The sequence below is a fragment of the Typopeltis vanoorti genome, chromosome 18 (assembly GCF_054136105.1).
Source record: "Typopeltis vanoorti isolate ZY-2024b chromosome 18, IOZ_Tvanoo_1.0, whole genome shotgun sequence".
Taxonomy (NCBI): Eukaryota; Metazoa; Arthropoda; class Arachnida; order Uropygi; family Thelyphonidae; genus Typopeltis; species Typopeltis vanoorti.
The window spans coordinates 99,696,957-99,713,725 of NC_143566.1; the positions used below are offsets into that span (position 1 = coordinate 99,696,957).

At 38.8% G+C, this 16,769-nt stretch overlaps 1 protein-coding gene across 1 annotated transcript in view; it reads right to left on the reverse strand.

Moving 5' to 3' along the window:
* Positions 1 to 2,317, reverse strand: part of LOC150096985 (G protein-coupled receptor dmsr-1-like) — an 84,996-nt gene extending 82,679 nt beyond the window's left edge. Inside the window, exon 1 of the mRNA XM_090408065.1 lies at positions 2,108 to 2,317. The gene's annotated coding sequence lies outside the window, so the exon portion shown is untranslated. The remainder of the gene's footprint in view (positions 1 to 2,107) is intronic.
* Positions 2,318 to 16,769: the final 14,452 nt, after the last annotated feature.

Genomic DNA, 16,769 nt, shown 5'->3' on the forward strand with positions numbered 1-16,769 from the left:
GTAATGCTGTTTTTTGTAGATCATATGGGGTCACTTCGTTGATGTTTAGTTATTGTAAATAGTTGGTAGCTCCTTTGACATTGCACCAAGTGCACCGATAACTATTGGGATGACTTTGGTGTGTTTAAGCCACAGGAGCCGGCCAACTTCGATTGCCAGATCTCGATAATTAGTCATTTTCCCAGTTCTTTGTTTATTATTATTATTATTATTATTATTATTATTATATGGTATATCTATGGAGTCCGAAGACTCGTCATGGGAAATTACACTAACGTTTATAAACACAAAGCCTACCATAACTGTCCTTGAACTCATTCACTCTCAGAGTACTCACAACCATTCTGGCAATCCACTCCACACATTCATCACTCTCCAGGCAAAAAATGTGGTTCACACGCGCTTACTAACTACACTCTTACGCAACTTATAAGTTTCTATCATGTCCCCTCTTTTCTGTCTATTAACGAAACTTTGCGATCCACACTCCTTCAACCTATCTTTATAGGGTGCATTCTACAGACCTCTTACCAGCTTGGCTACTCCTCTTCGAATCTTCTCCGCTACCTCCCAGCCCAAAAACACAGATGTCCTCTGTGCACAAATAGTCGACATGCGGCCGAATCTTAGCCTTTTATATAGAGGGATAATAACTTTCCTATCTTTACATGTTGGCGTGTTTTGCAACATCCAAGCAATCCTTTATACGCTATGTTAGGAAATTTTTTACCAATATGCCCTCTGAAATTCAACTGTTTCTCCACCATTATCCCCAAGTTCCTAGCCTCGTCAATTTCCTGAAATCCAGCATCATAAATATGATACACCGAATACAACATTTTCAACCCGAGGCGCATAACCATAGATTTTTCAAAATTAAATCGATAACAATTATCCTTTGCTTACAAGGCCAATTTATTGAAATCATCCTGCAGGATAATCTACATCATGTTTATCAACTATTGTTCTCTGCAGATTTGCAACTTCAGCAAACAACTCAATATCTCCTCTTAAATCTTTATCTGTATCATTGATATACAAATTAAAGAGTAGCGCATCTAATATTCTTAATAAATATCGTAAACTTTAGAGAGAACTGCACTAAATGCGATCAGATAACATCTAGATATAACTCAGTTCTGAATGTGGAAAATATTTTTGCCTAACTTCACATATCACCAGAGATATTAGCAATTTAGAAAATGTAATCTTTATTGTAATTTTATATATAATATGAATTAATTTTTATCTTCATTTTAAGTAAGTAACTATCATAAATGATTTATCACAGTCTTTATTATTACCGTATATTAATGGTTATCGTAATTGCCGTCGAATTCCATCCACGCGAGCTGTCAACTGGGAGATTCTGTTATAGTTGATAAATGTGATTCTCAACAAGTTTGATTAGTGAGTCAAGTTACGGTTTTATGCCGAGGCATACGAAGGTGATGAGATTTTTGGTAAACGATGAAACGTATCGCCTACTAGTTCCATTTTATGGCTATTTTTATTGCTCTGATAGTTGATTAGTTCCTTAACGCATACTCTAGCATTGCCGTATCCAAAATCAGTACATTGATAATTAATATTGGCGTGATGTGGGTGTCAGCTATGCATGATAAATTATCCCGTAAGATAAATTCGATAAAATTATATAATTATCCTATTAATTTAATTAGATATGAAAATTTTACAATTTACATGCCCTCTAAAACACATCAAAGGAAAAAAAAAACATCTTTCGAAGTCTTAGCTGTTCTAACAGTAGGCTATCGAGATGTCTATTTTTCATCTAAGTCTCTTTATGATTCTTTCATTACTCAGCCAATAATATTGAGCTATTCGGCACTACATAAAGAACTTGTTCCTGTACGATAACACGGATAATTAGTTTGAGACAATAGCTGCATTCTGTGTCATCTGTAATACTTGTTTCGTATCCTATATACAACCAAAGAGACGTATTTACATTTAGCTATTCATTCCACATAAAAAAAAAAAAAACAGATGCCAAGAATCATCGCCCATTCAACCACCCCCGGACACCAGCTTAACAAAAAGAGCAACACAAAACAAACAACAGAAACATAAACATTCACGTTACCTCATCAATTGTGTTAAGTCCTCTCTGTTCTTCATGGTCTAAATCTTGTCTGTCTTCCGTTTCAATTGGGACCGACTCCTTTCACCCATAAAGGCAAAACCGGAAAGCGACTCAAGGGCTTACTCAACTCTACAGCTTGTGTGTGCGTGTGCGTGTGTATGCACCAGTAGTTAAATACTTCGTTGCTTCTACCGCTGACAGCAGCCTCCTCTCGCGTCCTTGCCTAGCATTCGACGGTCTTCGCGTAACCTCAGCGAACGGTTATATTTCAGAGAACAGACGAAGGAGATTTGGGCGGCTGTCACGTGTGATGTGGGGGCGCTGTGGTGAGCGGATTCGAAACATATTCCAAAAGCACATCACCACCTGGAGAATTAGCTGAGAGATCGTCGGAGATTACTTCCAGTGTCTCCCCCTACCCCCACCCCCCTATTGTCCGATTTGGAAACCCTCGGGGATAAAATGCATTTTTATTTTTTATTTTTTTTCTGGTTAAGGACAATTTCTCCGACCTCCGTAAAATTAGCGATCGAGCTGAACAAACCCTTTAATTACGAACTAATTACACATCAGCTTGCTTGCTAATGAGGGCTATTCGCCAGGACAAAAGTTCGCGAACTTGATAATCGATTACTTTAGCAGTGATGTTGACTGCCGATTTCAAGAACATGTCAAAGAATTAATCGAAGTCCGTATTGCTAGTGATCTTTGAATGAAGACATTTGAGGGGTAGGATAAAAATTATCCCCAAATGTGTCGTTTTGAAGCTACGGATGATCCGAACACAAGTCGTAAATAGATGTGAAGGTGTACGAAGGAGTAAAGATGCATTTAACATATTCAAAAGGGGCGCTATAAAACATCGAATAGAACTATAAGGAAATATAGCTGTCATTAACAAGATAAACTTGATAGCAAGTTAAAGAGGAGCATGATCATAATATTAGAGGGCTAAAGCACAAAAAACAAGACTTTGTAATGACTGTAAAGAACAAATGCGAGGAATATAAAGCTACGGAGGCTCCAAAATATTGGAGCCTACGTAGCTCACTCAGTATAGACAAAGACCTGGGTTAGATTAGGGGCATGGCATCAATGGCAATATCATATTAAAAACGAGGATATTAGGAAAGAACTTGACATTGTCAGCATCCAGGAATGCGTTAGCAGAGCTAATCTCAGGTGGTATGGTCAGTTAAACAGAATGGGCGAGGCAAGATTAGCAAAACAAGTGTTCTCTGCCAGGTTGGCAGCAAAACGACCCAGAGGAAGACCAAGATATAGGTGGATTGATACGGTACAAAGTGCCTTAGACGATAGAAATATAAGATCTGATAATGTTGGAGTCTTGACAAGTAAAGGACTGATTTGGAGGAAAATTGTAGATAGGAAGTTAGTAATGATGTAAATTTTTCAGGTAGTACTATCATATCCTGTACATCCCTTGAGGGTACATGGCAGGAATTTCACGACGATAATTTTAAAGATCCATCCTTATTATATAGTTAAAAATTAAAAAATAAAATTAAAATTTTGAAGATTATATTTTTTTTTTTTGGCTATAAATAAGGATAGCTCTTTAATATCCCCTATTATCTGTATTAATTTCCTTATCGTAGCCATTTAATCCGGATACAGTTGCACTGACTTTGGAGCATCATATTCTTCTAAGTTATACCGGCTACAATCACGTGACTCGTTACATGACACGATACATCTTGCCCATAGGGGTGTCCGTTGACTTCTTTCCAAGCACTATATCTAAATAAAACTTTATTTTAGGAAATAATATAAGCATATGCCCACACTATTAAAACTACATTTTCTTCGACGCTATACGTATTTCTTTAATCATCATAGATTAGTTAAGAAAATAATTATTTTTCTTTTAAAAACGTGGAACGCGGGACCTCATTAAAAAGTAAAAGAGAAGAGTTCGTTTTCTCAGTAATTTAATCAATAGCTAATAGCAAATATTCGTTTTTTTTCCCCTCTCTCTTTTAACTCGTCTAGAAAATAAGAAAGAAGAAATATGTTTCAAAATAGTTTTTGAAAGTAACCGTTGTTGTTGTGCCATTTACCTTGTTAGCAACATCAAATGTTACGTCATCGAAGCCCTAGAAGTGTTCTAAATCCAACAAATGACTCAATAGATATTGCTACATGTCGCTGTTGATTTACAACTAATAGTTTACGACTGCTATTTCTCTATATAATTAAATAGTTTCTTTGTTTGTTTTTTTTAATTAAGATTCATCTGATGTAATGGTTCTATTTTTGTTTAAAATTACAGCTGAAGCAATTAGCTGTACGATCATGCAATTACGACTTTTAATTGCTTATGTTTTTCTGTCAAAAATTAACTTCAATTCATATAATTATTTTCTTTTTTAACAGAAAATGTATTGTTTATATCTGCGCCTGTCTTACGACGTTTGGTAGGATAGAATATCGTTGGTATGGATAGAAAGCTTTATCATTTAAACACACACACACACACACACACACACGAGCGCGCGCAGGGATGTTCATTTTAATGCTATCTATGAGGTAGTGGATTTATCCCTTTTTCATTGTTATTATTTCATTGTGTTTTATACTTTATATCTCTCCATGTACAGAGTGGTTCAAAATTCCGCGTACGAACTTTGAGGGGGAGGTAGAGAACATCAAAATCTACCCTATTCACATAGGAAAGCATGACCGGAAACGCCACCGGAAGGTACTAACAGGGACACAAAGATACAGAAATAACACAACGCAGTAAGTAGTGTAAAAAAACTTTATTAGGCGTAACTGAACAGTTCAACTGTAGCTGGATACATAATATCGTAAACGAGGTGCTTGTCTACCATCTCAGCGTTCGTAAAACGACGCATGTTCTTCGTACGACGTCGAAAGCTTGAATGAGGAGGCCCCAATTGCTCGCCTTGAGCGCTGGCGAACAGCGCTACCTATCACTTTCGGGTGGCGTGGAATTTTGAACCACCCTGTCTAGACAAATATATCTGTTTAACATCAGAAAGATATGAAGTCTTGCATATTGCTATTATTGCACAGTTTATTCGTCAAATTTATTCTATTTTCATTAAAAACAAAAATGTAAATTATATTCTACTTATAATTTGAAAATAAAATTTTAATATTTTAAACCTTTTGCTAGAAATTTTAAAATGGTTCATACACCTTTCAATTTTAAAAATCATAATGGAGGAAAAACTCAATCTAGTTGTTTCTACCTCTAATTTTTCTAATAAAGGAGAAATCCACGTTCGTAAGAAGAGGAAAACTCTCGCTGCTGAGCCAACAAATGTTGGTATGGATGAGGATATTCCCATTTCAGATCCCCCTGCTTCCTCCAATGAAAAGGTGCAACCGATTATCCTAAGAGAAAAGCAGAGATGGACAACACTCAGAACCATCATGGCTAATTTACAAGTAAATTATACATCTGCCAAAAATGTAGACGATGGGATAAGAATTCAGCCCTCCACGGTGGCTGATTATAGAAAGCTAACAAAGGAATTGGACGGAAGAGGAACTCAATATCACACATTTTCACTTGCTTCCGAAAAAAATCTGAAAGTAGTCCTACGAGGATATTGACACGGATGAAATAGTTACTGACCTTAACTTACAGGAACTAGCTCCCATTAAGGTCACTAGAATGTTTAGATAAAATAAGACACCTATGCCTTTGATCTTGGTTGAGATTCACAACATTTACAAAGACATCTATAATTTAAAATCAATCTGTGGACTCAAAATCACCCCAGAACCATTGAGAAAGAAAGCATCTTCTGGGAAATGCCACCGATGCCAAAAATTTGGCCACGCCCAGAAGCTATGCAAAGCTCAGTTCAGATGCCTAAAATGTGGCAAGAATCACCCCACAAACACCTGCGCCAAGCCAAAATCCACCCCGGCTAAGTGCGCTAATTGTGGGGGTCCTCACTCAGCTAATTATAGTGGGTGTGTACATCACCCCAAAAACAGATGGAATGATCCAAATCATCAATTTAACTCATCATCTAGTGCAAGAGTTCCTGAAGCTCAGGCTCCTCAGTTCACCAATAGTGAGATCATGACAACAAGTGCTCGCCCATCATTAACTGAGTCTCTTAAGAAAACGAATCTTCAACATCAAGCGAGAACATATGCTGATGTGGCCGCTCCAAACAGACAGTACAAACTCAGAACCTGAGTAATCCACATTCAAATCTATCAGCTGTTATCACCTCTTCTCTTGCAAACATGCTGCAGGATTTCAGCAACTCAAATCCATCCTTAAGTGTCACAAAAAGATTCTTACAGCAAACCCAGTCCATACTATCAGCACTCTCTGATGCATAGGAAAAAAATCGCCCCAAACTCTCTTAGGATTATCAGTTGGAATGCCAACGGTATAATAAATAAACTGTTAGAAATCCAGGAATTTAATAATAGATACAGCCCAGATATATTGCTAATCAATGAAACTCACCTGAGGCCTGCTGACACCCTAAAATCAGAGGGTATCAGATTTACAGAAACGACAGACTTGGATATAGAGGTGGAGGTACAGCCACCCTTATCAAAAATTATATCAATCATCATTCAATAACCAACCCTACTATCACTAACCTCGAAATCACAGGAATCAATGTCCTCACAAACTCAATTGGAAGCCTTAAATTTTTTCTGCGTACAACCCTCCATTAAAGACATTATTGACCTCAGATCTGGATGCCATCCTTGGAGTAAAAGGACCGGTCGTCATTGCTGGAGACTTCAATGCAAAACATCCTGCTTGGAACAGTAAATCTACCAATAAAAATGGTCGCATCCTTTCTAGCTACACAGGATCAAACTATGCTGTTGTGGCTGGACCTACCGAACCAACACATCTCAGTACGTCTGGCACTGCTGACATCCTGGATATAGCCATCCTGCAAGACATTAAACTACAGTACAGCCTTATATCACTAAATGAGCTGTCGTCGGATCACAACCCAATTCTACTGCAATTGGGAGAACAAGAATGCCTGTATCCTCCTCCCTCTCATTCAGGCATATCGTGGGAGAGATTGTCTAAAGCACTTAGGGATCAAATAGGACCCGTCTCTCACATAGGCACACCAGAAGATGTGGAATCTGCAGTGGCTAGCCTAACCCAACAGATTAAGTCCGCTATAATGGTTGCAACCTTTCAAAAACCTGTTCCCAAGCCTGATCGTTTGCCTGAGGACATTATGGACCTGATCAGGGAGAAGAGCAGAGCCAGAAAGAGATTTCATAACACTCGCGCGCCTCAGGACAAGACAGTGCTTAACAGATTAAATGGAGCAGTAAGAGATGCACTTAAAACACACAGAAACCAAGTTTGGGATAAAAAGTTAGCCTCTATCTCACCTATTGATCACTCTATCTGGGGACTATTGAGAAGCATCAAAAATAAAAACAGATCCCTCCCCCTATAATCTCAAACCAGGGCCTAGTTCACACAGATGCAGATAAGGCAGAAGTCATGCTAAAAAATCTTGAGGATCAGTGCAAGCCTTCCTATAACAATTTAGATTTCAGTCATCTCTACAAAATCCACAGACAGGTCAGGCATGCACTAAACCTCCCAGACACCAGTGCTGACCATATTACACCCGCATCACCTGTTGAATTATATGATATTATTAAAAAACTTAAGAACAATAAAGCTCCTGGACCAGACAGCATCTCAAACAGGGTGATCAAGCTGCTGCCTCGAAAAGCTATAGTGTACCTGACCAGTATAATAAATGCAATATTAAGACTTCACTATTTTCCTTCCTCCTGGAAACTGGCTGATGTGATTCCTATACATAAGCCAGGCAAAGACCCACACCTACCGCAGAATTATCGTCCAATCAGTCTCATCTCCAATCTGGGTAAGGTTGCAGAGAAGGTCATCCTCTCGCGACTCCAAACCTCAGTAAATGATCTAAACATCCTCCCTAAAGAACAGTTTGGTTTTCGACAACACCATAGTACTACCCAGCAAATCCACAGAATTGTTGAATACATAACCACCAGCTACAACTGGCGCCAGTGCACAGGAGCTGTTTTCCTAGACCTATCCAAAGCATTTGACAAAATCTGGCATTTTGGACTCCTGCACAAACTTATATCAGCCGGTACCTCACTAAAAATGGTTTATTTAATCCATTCATATCTTCAGAATAGATCAATGCAAGTAAAAATTAACGGTTCTACATCCTCCCAGCGCCACATCTTTGCTGGAGTGCCGCAGGGATCTCTACTGGCTCCATTGCTGTTCTCTATATACATGTCAGACATCCTGCACAATCCGATGACTTCCATTTTGGCCCTATATGCGGACGATACGGCAATACTAACCAGATCTCTCAGACCTCATCTCATTACCAGAAAGCTTCAAGAAAACCTTCTAAAGCTGGATGGCTGGTTCTCTAAGTGGAGATTGGAAGTCAACCCCCAGAAAAGCTCAGCTGTTCTCTTCTCAAAAAGACCAATGTCTCCTGCAGGAGATGTGTTACTATTCAATACTAAAATTCCCTATCAGACAGAAGCAAATTACCTGGGTGTGATTCTCGACAAAACGCTATCTTTCAACAAACTCATCAAGTCTGCGTGCACAAAGGCATCTAAAGCCATAGCTCAGATCTATCCGCTAATTAATAGAAATAGCAAGCTCAGCAACAGAATCAAATTGCAACTATACCAGATGACGATTCGTCCTATAATCACCTTCGCCTCTCCGGCCTGTAGCCACACCTCTAATGCTAACATTATCAAAATACAGCGAGTGCAGAACAAGTGCTTGAGAATGATTCTGAACGCCCCGTGGTATGTTAGAAACAACCAGCTCCACAGAGACACAAACATTCCCTATATTCTCTCTTTTCTGCAATCCTTAGCATCCAAGTTTTTCCTAAAGACGTCCACACACCCCAACGATTTGGTTCAGCAAGCCGCAGCATATGAGGCAACGCAGATATTCAAATATAAAAGACCAAGAGCCATATTAGCCTCCTATAACGATGCATAATCTCCATGCCCATTCAGGGCGAGCAAGCTGCTCGTAAATGTTACCCTCACTGTAACCACCACAGATAGCGAGGAATATGAAAAGCATCTTGCTTCACCCTTAAAGACATAAATGTCAATTGTCAATTGTTTATTTGTAGTATTAGTAGTAACTAATGCTATTAGTTTTTTTTATCCTCATTTTTTTAGTTTCTATCCCCTCATTTTTGTGAATGACGGGTGCTGGGCCGGTGTGCTTGGGGTAAATTTTGGATAGCTTGTCCCATGCTATGAAGGAGTGCAAGGGAGAGAGAGTTGATCTTGCATACCTAGTTTAAGCAGGATGGGGTAATAATCTGCTGATAGTTTGTTTATCGCTTCCAGTTGGTATTGATATCTGATGTTTCTGAGAATGACGATATCTAGTACATCTTAACTTTCTTGAGGGCTACGTTGCGTGGGCTCCGTGGGTCCTGCTACAACAGCAGAGTTGAGTGATGTATAATTGAATCAAGTGCGGCCGGTTTTATTAATTGTGGTGCTAAACCAAGCCGTTTGCTTGGCATTTAGGTCTCCTGCTATGATAATGGAGTCTGTGGAGCCAAGGATGGAGTCCAACTCTGACATCAGTAGAGGGTTGCTTGGTGAATTGTAGGCTGCATAAATTTTGAGTCTACTAGCGTTGTTTGTGTGCACTTCTATGTCAGTTACCTCCAGGTTCATGGTTTGTGAGTTGGTTATGACATTATAGCTTAGATAGTTTTTGATATAGATGGCAGTGCCTCCTCCGCTGCCTCTGAGTCTGTCAGTTCTGTACGTGGAATAACATCTGAGTTTTGGATTATTAGCTGGTCTCAGGTGCGTTCCGCTGATTAATATTATATCAGGATTTGCCTGTGTGCAAACTCTTTTACTTCCAGAATCTTGTTGGTCAGACCTTGGTATTTCAAGCATTGCTCTGGAGGGAGTTCGGTTGGAATTTGTTTTTATTGATGACTGAGGGCTGTCAGATCCTTGCAGGAATCTCTTTGTGGAGGATAGTGAAGGGCTGGTTTTACTGAATTCATGTAGCATGGTGGTTAGTGAGGCAGTCAATATTGATGTTAGGTTGGAGCTTGCTTGTTCATGAGATGCTGTATTCTTTGAGCGTACTGCCTCAGCATAAGTTTTGATTGTGGTTGGAGGTTGTCTTCCTTGCTTCCTAAGTTATCAGAGTTGGAGGATGACCACCATGATCGCTTCGATTGTCATTGAGGGAGAGAGAGAGAGTGGCTGAGTAGTTCTCACTGCTCCACCTGGATCACACGAAGATCCACGCCGACGAGATGCGCAAATAGCGGATCATGGCGTAATGCAGGCGTCTGGTTTTATGGCTTTCGCCGCATTTCGGCACCTGTATTTTGCTTTACATAATTTTTGGGCATGGTCAAATCAAACGTTTTGCACCTATAGGCACTGTCCTGCTGATGCCTTTTTTCCCTGAGTGGTTCTGTTCTTATTATGAGTCCTCAGACAGATGTCAACTTATAAATCCGCTTCTGGATGTTGCTAATTTCGATCAGTGCTAGTGGCATTGGCCTTGTATCGGTTCTAAGCATCCTGTTTACTTTGACTAGGGTTTGACCCTGATTGATGAGGTTAGCAGTGATATCTCATCAGTAGTGATGCCCTCAGCAACCCCTCGGAGCACCCCTTTAAGATTTCTTTCGCTAGATAAAGCAAAGATATGATAAGGCAAATTAGAGTTGTCCATTATTTTCATCATTTGTCCAAATGATCAAAATAATGGACATCTGTGTTTTTGGCCGAGGAATAAGCGATACTATGTTCCTTGAACATCTGTGCGACTGAGGTCTACTCTTCCTTGTCCTATATTATAATTGGGGGACCCTTTTCTTGTTGTCCGGGACATCTTGCATAGATAAGTCCTCTTCTATGAGATAATCTGCGGTCCTCTGTCTTTTATTTGCGTGGTCCCCTGGGAGTCTGTCTTTCAGGGATTCTTAGAAGGCGGGACAATTGTGATGTTCTCATCTTCATCTTAGGGATCATTTGTCTGAGCATACAAATTTAGAAAACCCGGCCACTCGACTCAAACTTCTTGAACAGATCAATCGCCTGTTCTCTCTTCAGCGTCAGCAAAATATCATCTATGCTCTTCATACCAAACCGTCCGATGCTGGCTGGTTGGAGTTATTTCCGGTCTTTAAAATAGTAGAGTTGCTCTGCAACTAATTCTGTAAATCCGAAGGTTTCTTAGCAAAATCCCGTGGATCAGAAGACCTACCAACAAAAATCCTATAGACCCGAAAGTCTACTGGCAAAAATTATTTAGATCAGATAGTACGTTAGACAGAAAATGCGCAGTGTTGGGGTAGGATTGCCGTGACCACAGTCATCCACTCGTCCAGCCGGATCCCAGAGGATATCATGGACCTGATAAGAACTAAAAACAAAGCCAGGAAGAGATTCCAAAAACACAAGAGACCTCACAAGACAAAACAATTCTAAACAACTTGAACAGTCAAGTCAGAGATTCTCTTCAAAAATACAGAAAGTATGAATGGGAAAGGAAACTAACAGCACTCAACCCAGAGAATCACAGAATCTGGAAATTCCCAAGAATTCTTCTTACCAAAAGTCAACCCTATCTCCATGCAGACTAAGCACTAAATTGCAAATACTGATAAAGAAAAACTAGAAGCTCTAGTGGACAACCTGGAAAAACAATGCAGTCCATCGTGCGATATCATAAATATCAACCTCATTTACAGTTCACCAACAGCTCAAGCGAGCCTTAAGACAACCAAAGGACAACTCAGAACGCATCACCCCCACTACTCCAGCAGAACGCTTTTGAATGACAATAAGGCTCCAGGTCCAGATGTCATCACCAATAGAATAATAAAGCTGATCGAAAGACCATAGTGCATCTAGTTAATATAACTAACGCAATAATAATATTCCAGCACTTTCCCATAGCTTAGAAAACTACTGATATAATACCATTAAGAAAGCCAGGAAGTAACCCACAACTCCCCCAAAGTTACAGACCAATCAGTCTGCTATCCAGCCTAGGAAAAGTTATAAAACATCATCCTCTCAAGCCTGCAAGAAGCAACAGATAAGCTTGAGATCATCCTAAATAAACAGTTCAACTCCCGTAAAGAACACAGCATAGCACAAGAAATCCACCGACTAATAGAATATATCACAAATGAATATAACTGGAACTAGCACGCAGCCCCAGTATTTTTAGATGTCTCTTAGGCCCTATCAACTCAGCAGTTAGATATGCCTTCGCAACGCACAGGAATCAAATTTGGGAAGGAAAATTGAATTCTATCTCTCTTGACAATCACTCCATATGGAATCTTATCAAAAACATCAAGAATAAAAACAAACCTCTTCCTCCTCTCCAAACAGATACTGGCCTTATCCATACCGACGCAGACAAAGCCGAGGCAATAGTAACATCTCTAGAAAAGCAATGCAAACCCTCATATGACCATGTTGACTTCAATCACATATACAAGGTTCATGGACATGTCAGATCTTCGCTCAAACTTTCTGTCACATGTTCTAGTCAAATTGCACCCACATCACCTGTAGAATTATACGACATAATCAAGAAGCTCCTGGACCTGATGGAATCAAAAACAGGGTGATAAAACTACTACCCCACAGCTATTGTGCATCTGACTAACATTATAAACTCCATCTTACACTACAAATATTTTCCTTCCCACTGGAAACTAGCAGATGTAATCCCAATCAATAAACCTGGAAACGACCCGCGATCACCTCAAAACTACCAATTAGCCTCATCTCCAACCGAGGCAAAATTGCCGAGAAAGTATTTCCCACTAGACTCCAAGAACTAGTGCACAAATTAAACATTCTTCCTGAGGAGCAAATTGGATTCCGACAATTTCACAGTACTACACAACACGTATACAGATTGGTAGAATATGTTACCACGAGATTTAACTGGCGTCAATGCACTGGGGCTGTTTTCCTTGACATAGCCAGTGCATTCGACAAAGTTTGGCACTACTGCTTGCTATATAAAATGATAACACCGAATGCCATTGGAAGTGGTTCACCTCAGATCATACCTCTATGATAGGCGCATGCAAGTTAAGTTAAATGGCACTCTCCATACAAAAACGCATCTTGGCTGGTGCCTCACAAGAATCACTACTGGCACCAACGCTTTTCTCCATTTATATGTGTGATATTCCGCACAACCCCCTGTCATCTATCGAAGCTTTATATGCAGATGATACAGCGATATTACCCAGATCTTTAAAACCGCACCTAGCAATCAAAAGACTGCAGGAAAATCTGCCGATAATTGAACAATATTTCACCAAATGGCGACTCAAAATAAATCCTCAGAAAAGCGTAACCGTACTGTTCGCCAGAAGATCAATGCTTCCTACTGGACACGTTCTCCTGTTTAACACAGAAATCCCTTGGCAGTCTGAGATCAAATATCTTGGCATATTGTTGGATAGAAAATGACTTTCAGCTCCCATATCAAGTCTCAATGTTTAATGACATCAAAAAACATTGCACAGCTCTATCCTCGAATAAACAGAAACAGCAAATTGAGCATCAGAATCAAACTACTTCTATATAAATTGATGATTCGTCCTATACTCATCTATGCTTCTGCAGCTTGGAGTCATACTGCTAATACTAATATCCTCAAACTACAACGTGTGCAGAATAAATGTCTCGGGATAATCTTGAACGCACCATGGTTCATATGTACTGTGCAACTTCACCGGGACACAGAAGTCCCCCTATATTTATACCTTCATGCAGACTATAGCAACTAAGTTCTTTTCAATAGCATCTGTGCATCCTGATAATCTAATTCAACTAGCTGCAAATTACGACGAAAAAGATTACACCAAATACAAAAGCTATTTTAAACTGCAAACTCAATGATTAATCCTCAGGCCCACTCAGGGCGAGCAACAGGCTCATTAATATATTTCCCTTCACATACGTTTCGTCATCAGACAGCGGGGAATATGAAAAGCATCTACTTCACCCTTTAAGCCAATAAAGTTGAAAGTTGAAAGCAATCTTGCAAAACTGTAAAATATTTCTTTTTCAAAATTGGAGTAACACAAGATTGGACAATACTGGAAACATTCACTTCAAAATCATAATGCAAATATAATACTTCCTTTAATATTTCCTGTCCTGTTTCAGAAATATAATGGCCGCAGTTCTTGTGATGAGGTGGTGGTAGAGTGGTACAGGTTTACACATAATACAGTATGAATATTTTTACAAGATGGAAAATCAGGTTTGAGTAAAACCGAAGTGCTCTTCATAAACATTACGAGTAGCTAGGTGGTTGAAAGCCATTCATCGACGTGAAGATTGCCCAGGGCCGCTTTCCAGTGAAATTGATAAAATCAAATATCCTACCTAAGCATCGAAACAGTGGGGTGTCTCTTCTACTGTTGTCCAGTAGTGCAACACACTTGGCCAAGGTTTGCAGTACCCAATTATAATATTTTCTGACGTGGTACTATTATATTTATATATATAAATTATCCTATGCAATAAAGGCCAGATCTTTACGCATTTAGTTTCTCTTCAGGATTTCGCTGTTCCGCGAAAAGTTCTGGAATTTGTCATTTTAGTTTTCTAAGCGTTTTTCATGAATAAATATTTTATAGGTGAAATATTCTGAGGAGAATAATATTCGTGAATATGTCGAAACGCTCCGACCCAGAACGCCTAATGACATCTGTGTATCGTTAATTTTCACGCATCGAAACATTTCAACATTTGGGAAAGGGAATATCGCTGTTTATGAGCGGTCATATAAATTGTCTGCAAGCAGATTATAACAATGGGTGGCATATCCTCTGTTTTCAAAACCGAAAGAATTGACATCTGTGTAGCAAATGTCAGTGACCAAGCGGCATATTTTTTAAACATGGAAATATTCATGAATTATCGTTAATTTTCACACATTGAAATATTTCAACAATCGGGAAAGAGAATATCGCTGTTTATGACCGATCATAAAAATTGCATGCAAGCCGATTACAACAATGGGCGGCGTGTTCTCAAAACTGAACGAAATAACATCCGTGTTGCAAATGTCAGCAAGGAAGTATAAAGAAAATTTTTCTACTGAAATTGAAGATCAAGATAGTCTGTATCCGGTTCTCAAATCTATTAATACTGAATACTTTCTTCGCAAGTTCGTATTGCCGTGTGTAAGGGCATGTTCTGAAACCGGAGTGCCGTGATTTTTTTAAAAGTAACAGGCATACAGATTTAAATTCTAATATGAATAAGAGACAAGCCACTTTGTTTAATTTTGGTGTTAAGAAATCTCTTATTGAAGGTGTTTGTGACGGAACAGATAGTGAGTCCTCCACCTCAAGCCTACGAAGATCTCCAGGATGTACAAAAGGAGGGGAAAACTACCAGCACACAGGAGAAAAAGTCTGCATTCACTCGTAAGTACTTATAATAATATTATAAATATATTTGGTGACCAGAATGGGATATTCAATGAAAATCAGCACAAATTAATTTAATAATGGTTTAATTAATTAATTAATGCCTAATTAATAATTAATTATCAATTATTAAATAATAGTAAAATCAGCTAAATTACCAATTAATTATTAATTAATACATTACAAAAATAGCCAAGGTGTTCCGTCGTAGAAAAAGTTTGAGAAATCCTGGTTTACGTCATGGTTTTAAAATAGAATATGATCAAGCAAAATCCACGCTTTCAATTACTGTTAAATAGAAATTCTATGATTTTGATATGCTTAGATAAACTAAAATTAAAACCATCCTTAAAATTGCTTCACGTATTTTAGTAAACATCTCAAATTCTGTCGAGTATAGGAAATGATCTGTTACATGCATACACACAGAAGTACATCATGAAAACTCCCAGTAATTTCATTCATTGGGATGATGTGGCGAAGATCCAGGTAAGTGACAAAGATTGTGGCAGTTTTGTGGAATGCTCCCTATGAGAATAGATTGACCGTTTGGCTTCAAAAATTAGTCGATGGACATAAAAAGAGGGGACATGATGGAAGCATATACGTTATCAAAGGAGTTTTATAGGATTGACGCGGAGTTTTTTCGGTACATGACAAGAAGGGAGAAAACAAAGGGATCACCACAGGAAGTTGTGTAAGGGTGCTAGGAACAGATTGTTTGCTTGAAGGGTGGTGAATGGGTTGCCAGACATACTTGTGAGTGCTTAGTCTGTGAACGAGTTGAAAGAGAGGTATCATAAGTATTGTGCGAATGATGGCTAGTTTGTGAATAATGTGGGATCGCCCATGATGAGTCTTCTGACTCCATAGAGATACCTGTATAATAATAATAATAAGAAGAAAATTAATATTGAACATTTAAAATAAAAATGTGTACAAAAGGTTTAAAAATAATGAAAATTGAGCTTTCAGAGGTGAATTAATAGACTCGAATATAAAAACATGATTGAGGAAATGAGGGACGAGTTTGAAAACAGGAACTACATTTTAGAGACTAAATAGGAAAACTAGAAGGAAATGTTCATCAATTCATCCAGGCAGACATGTAATGAAGGTGGAGGTTTTTCCACTTGGTTATA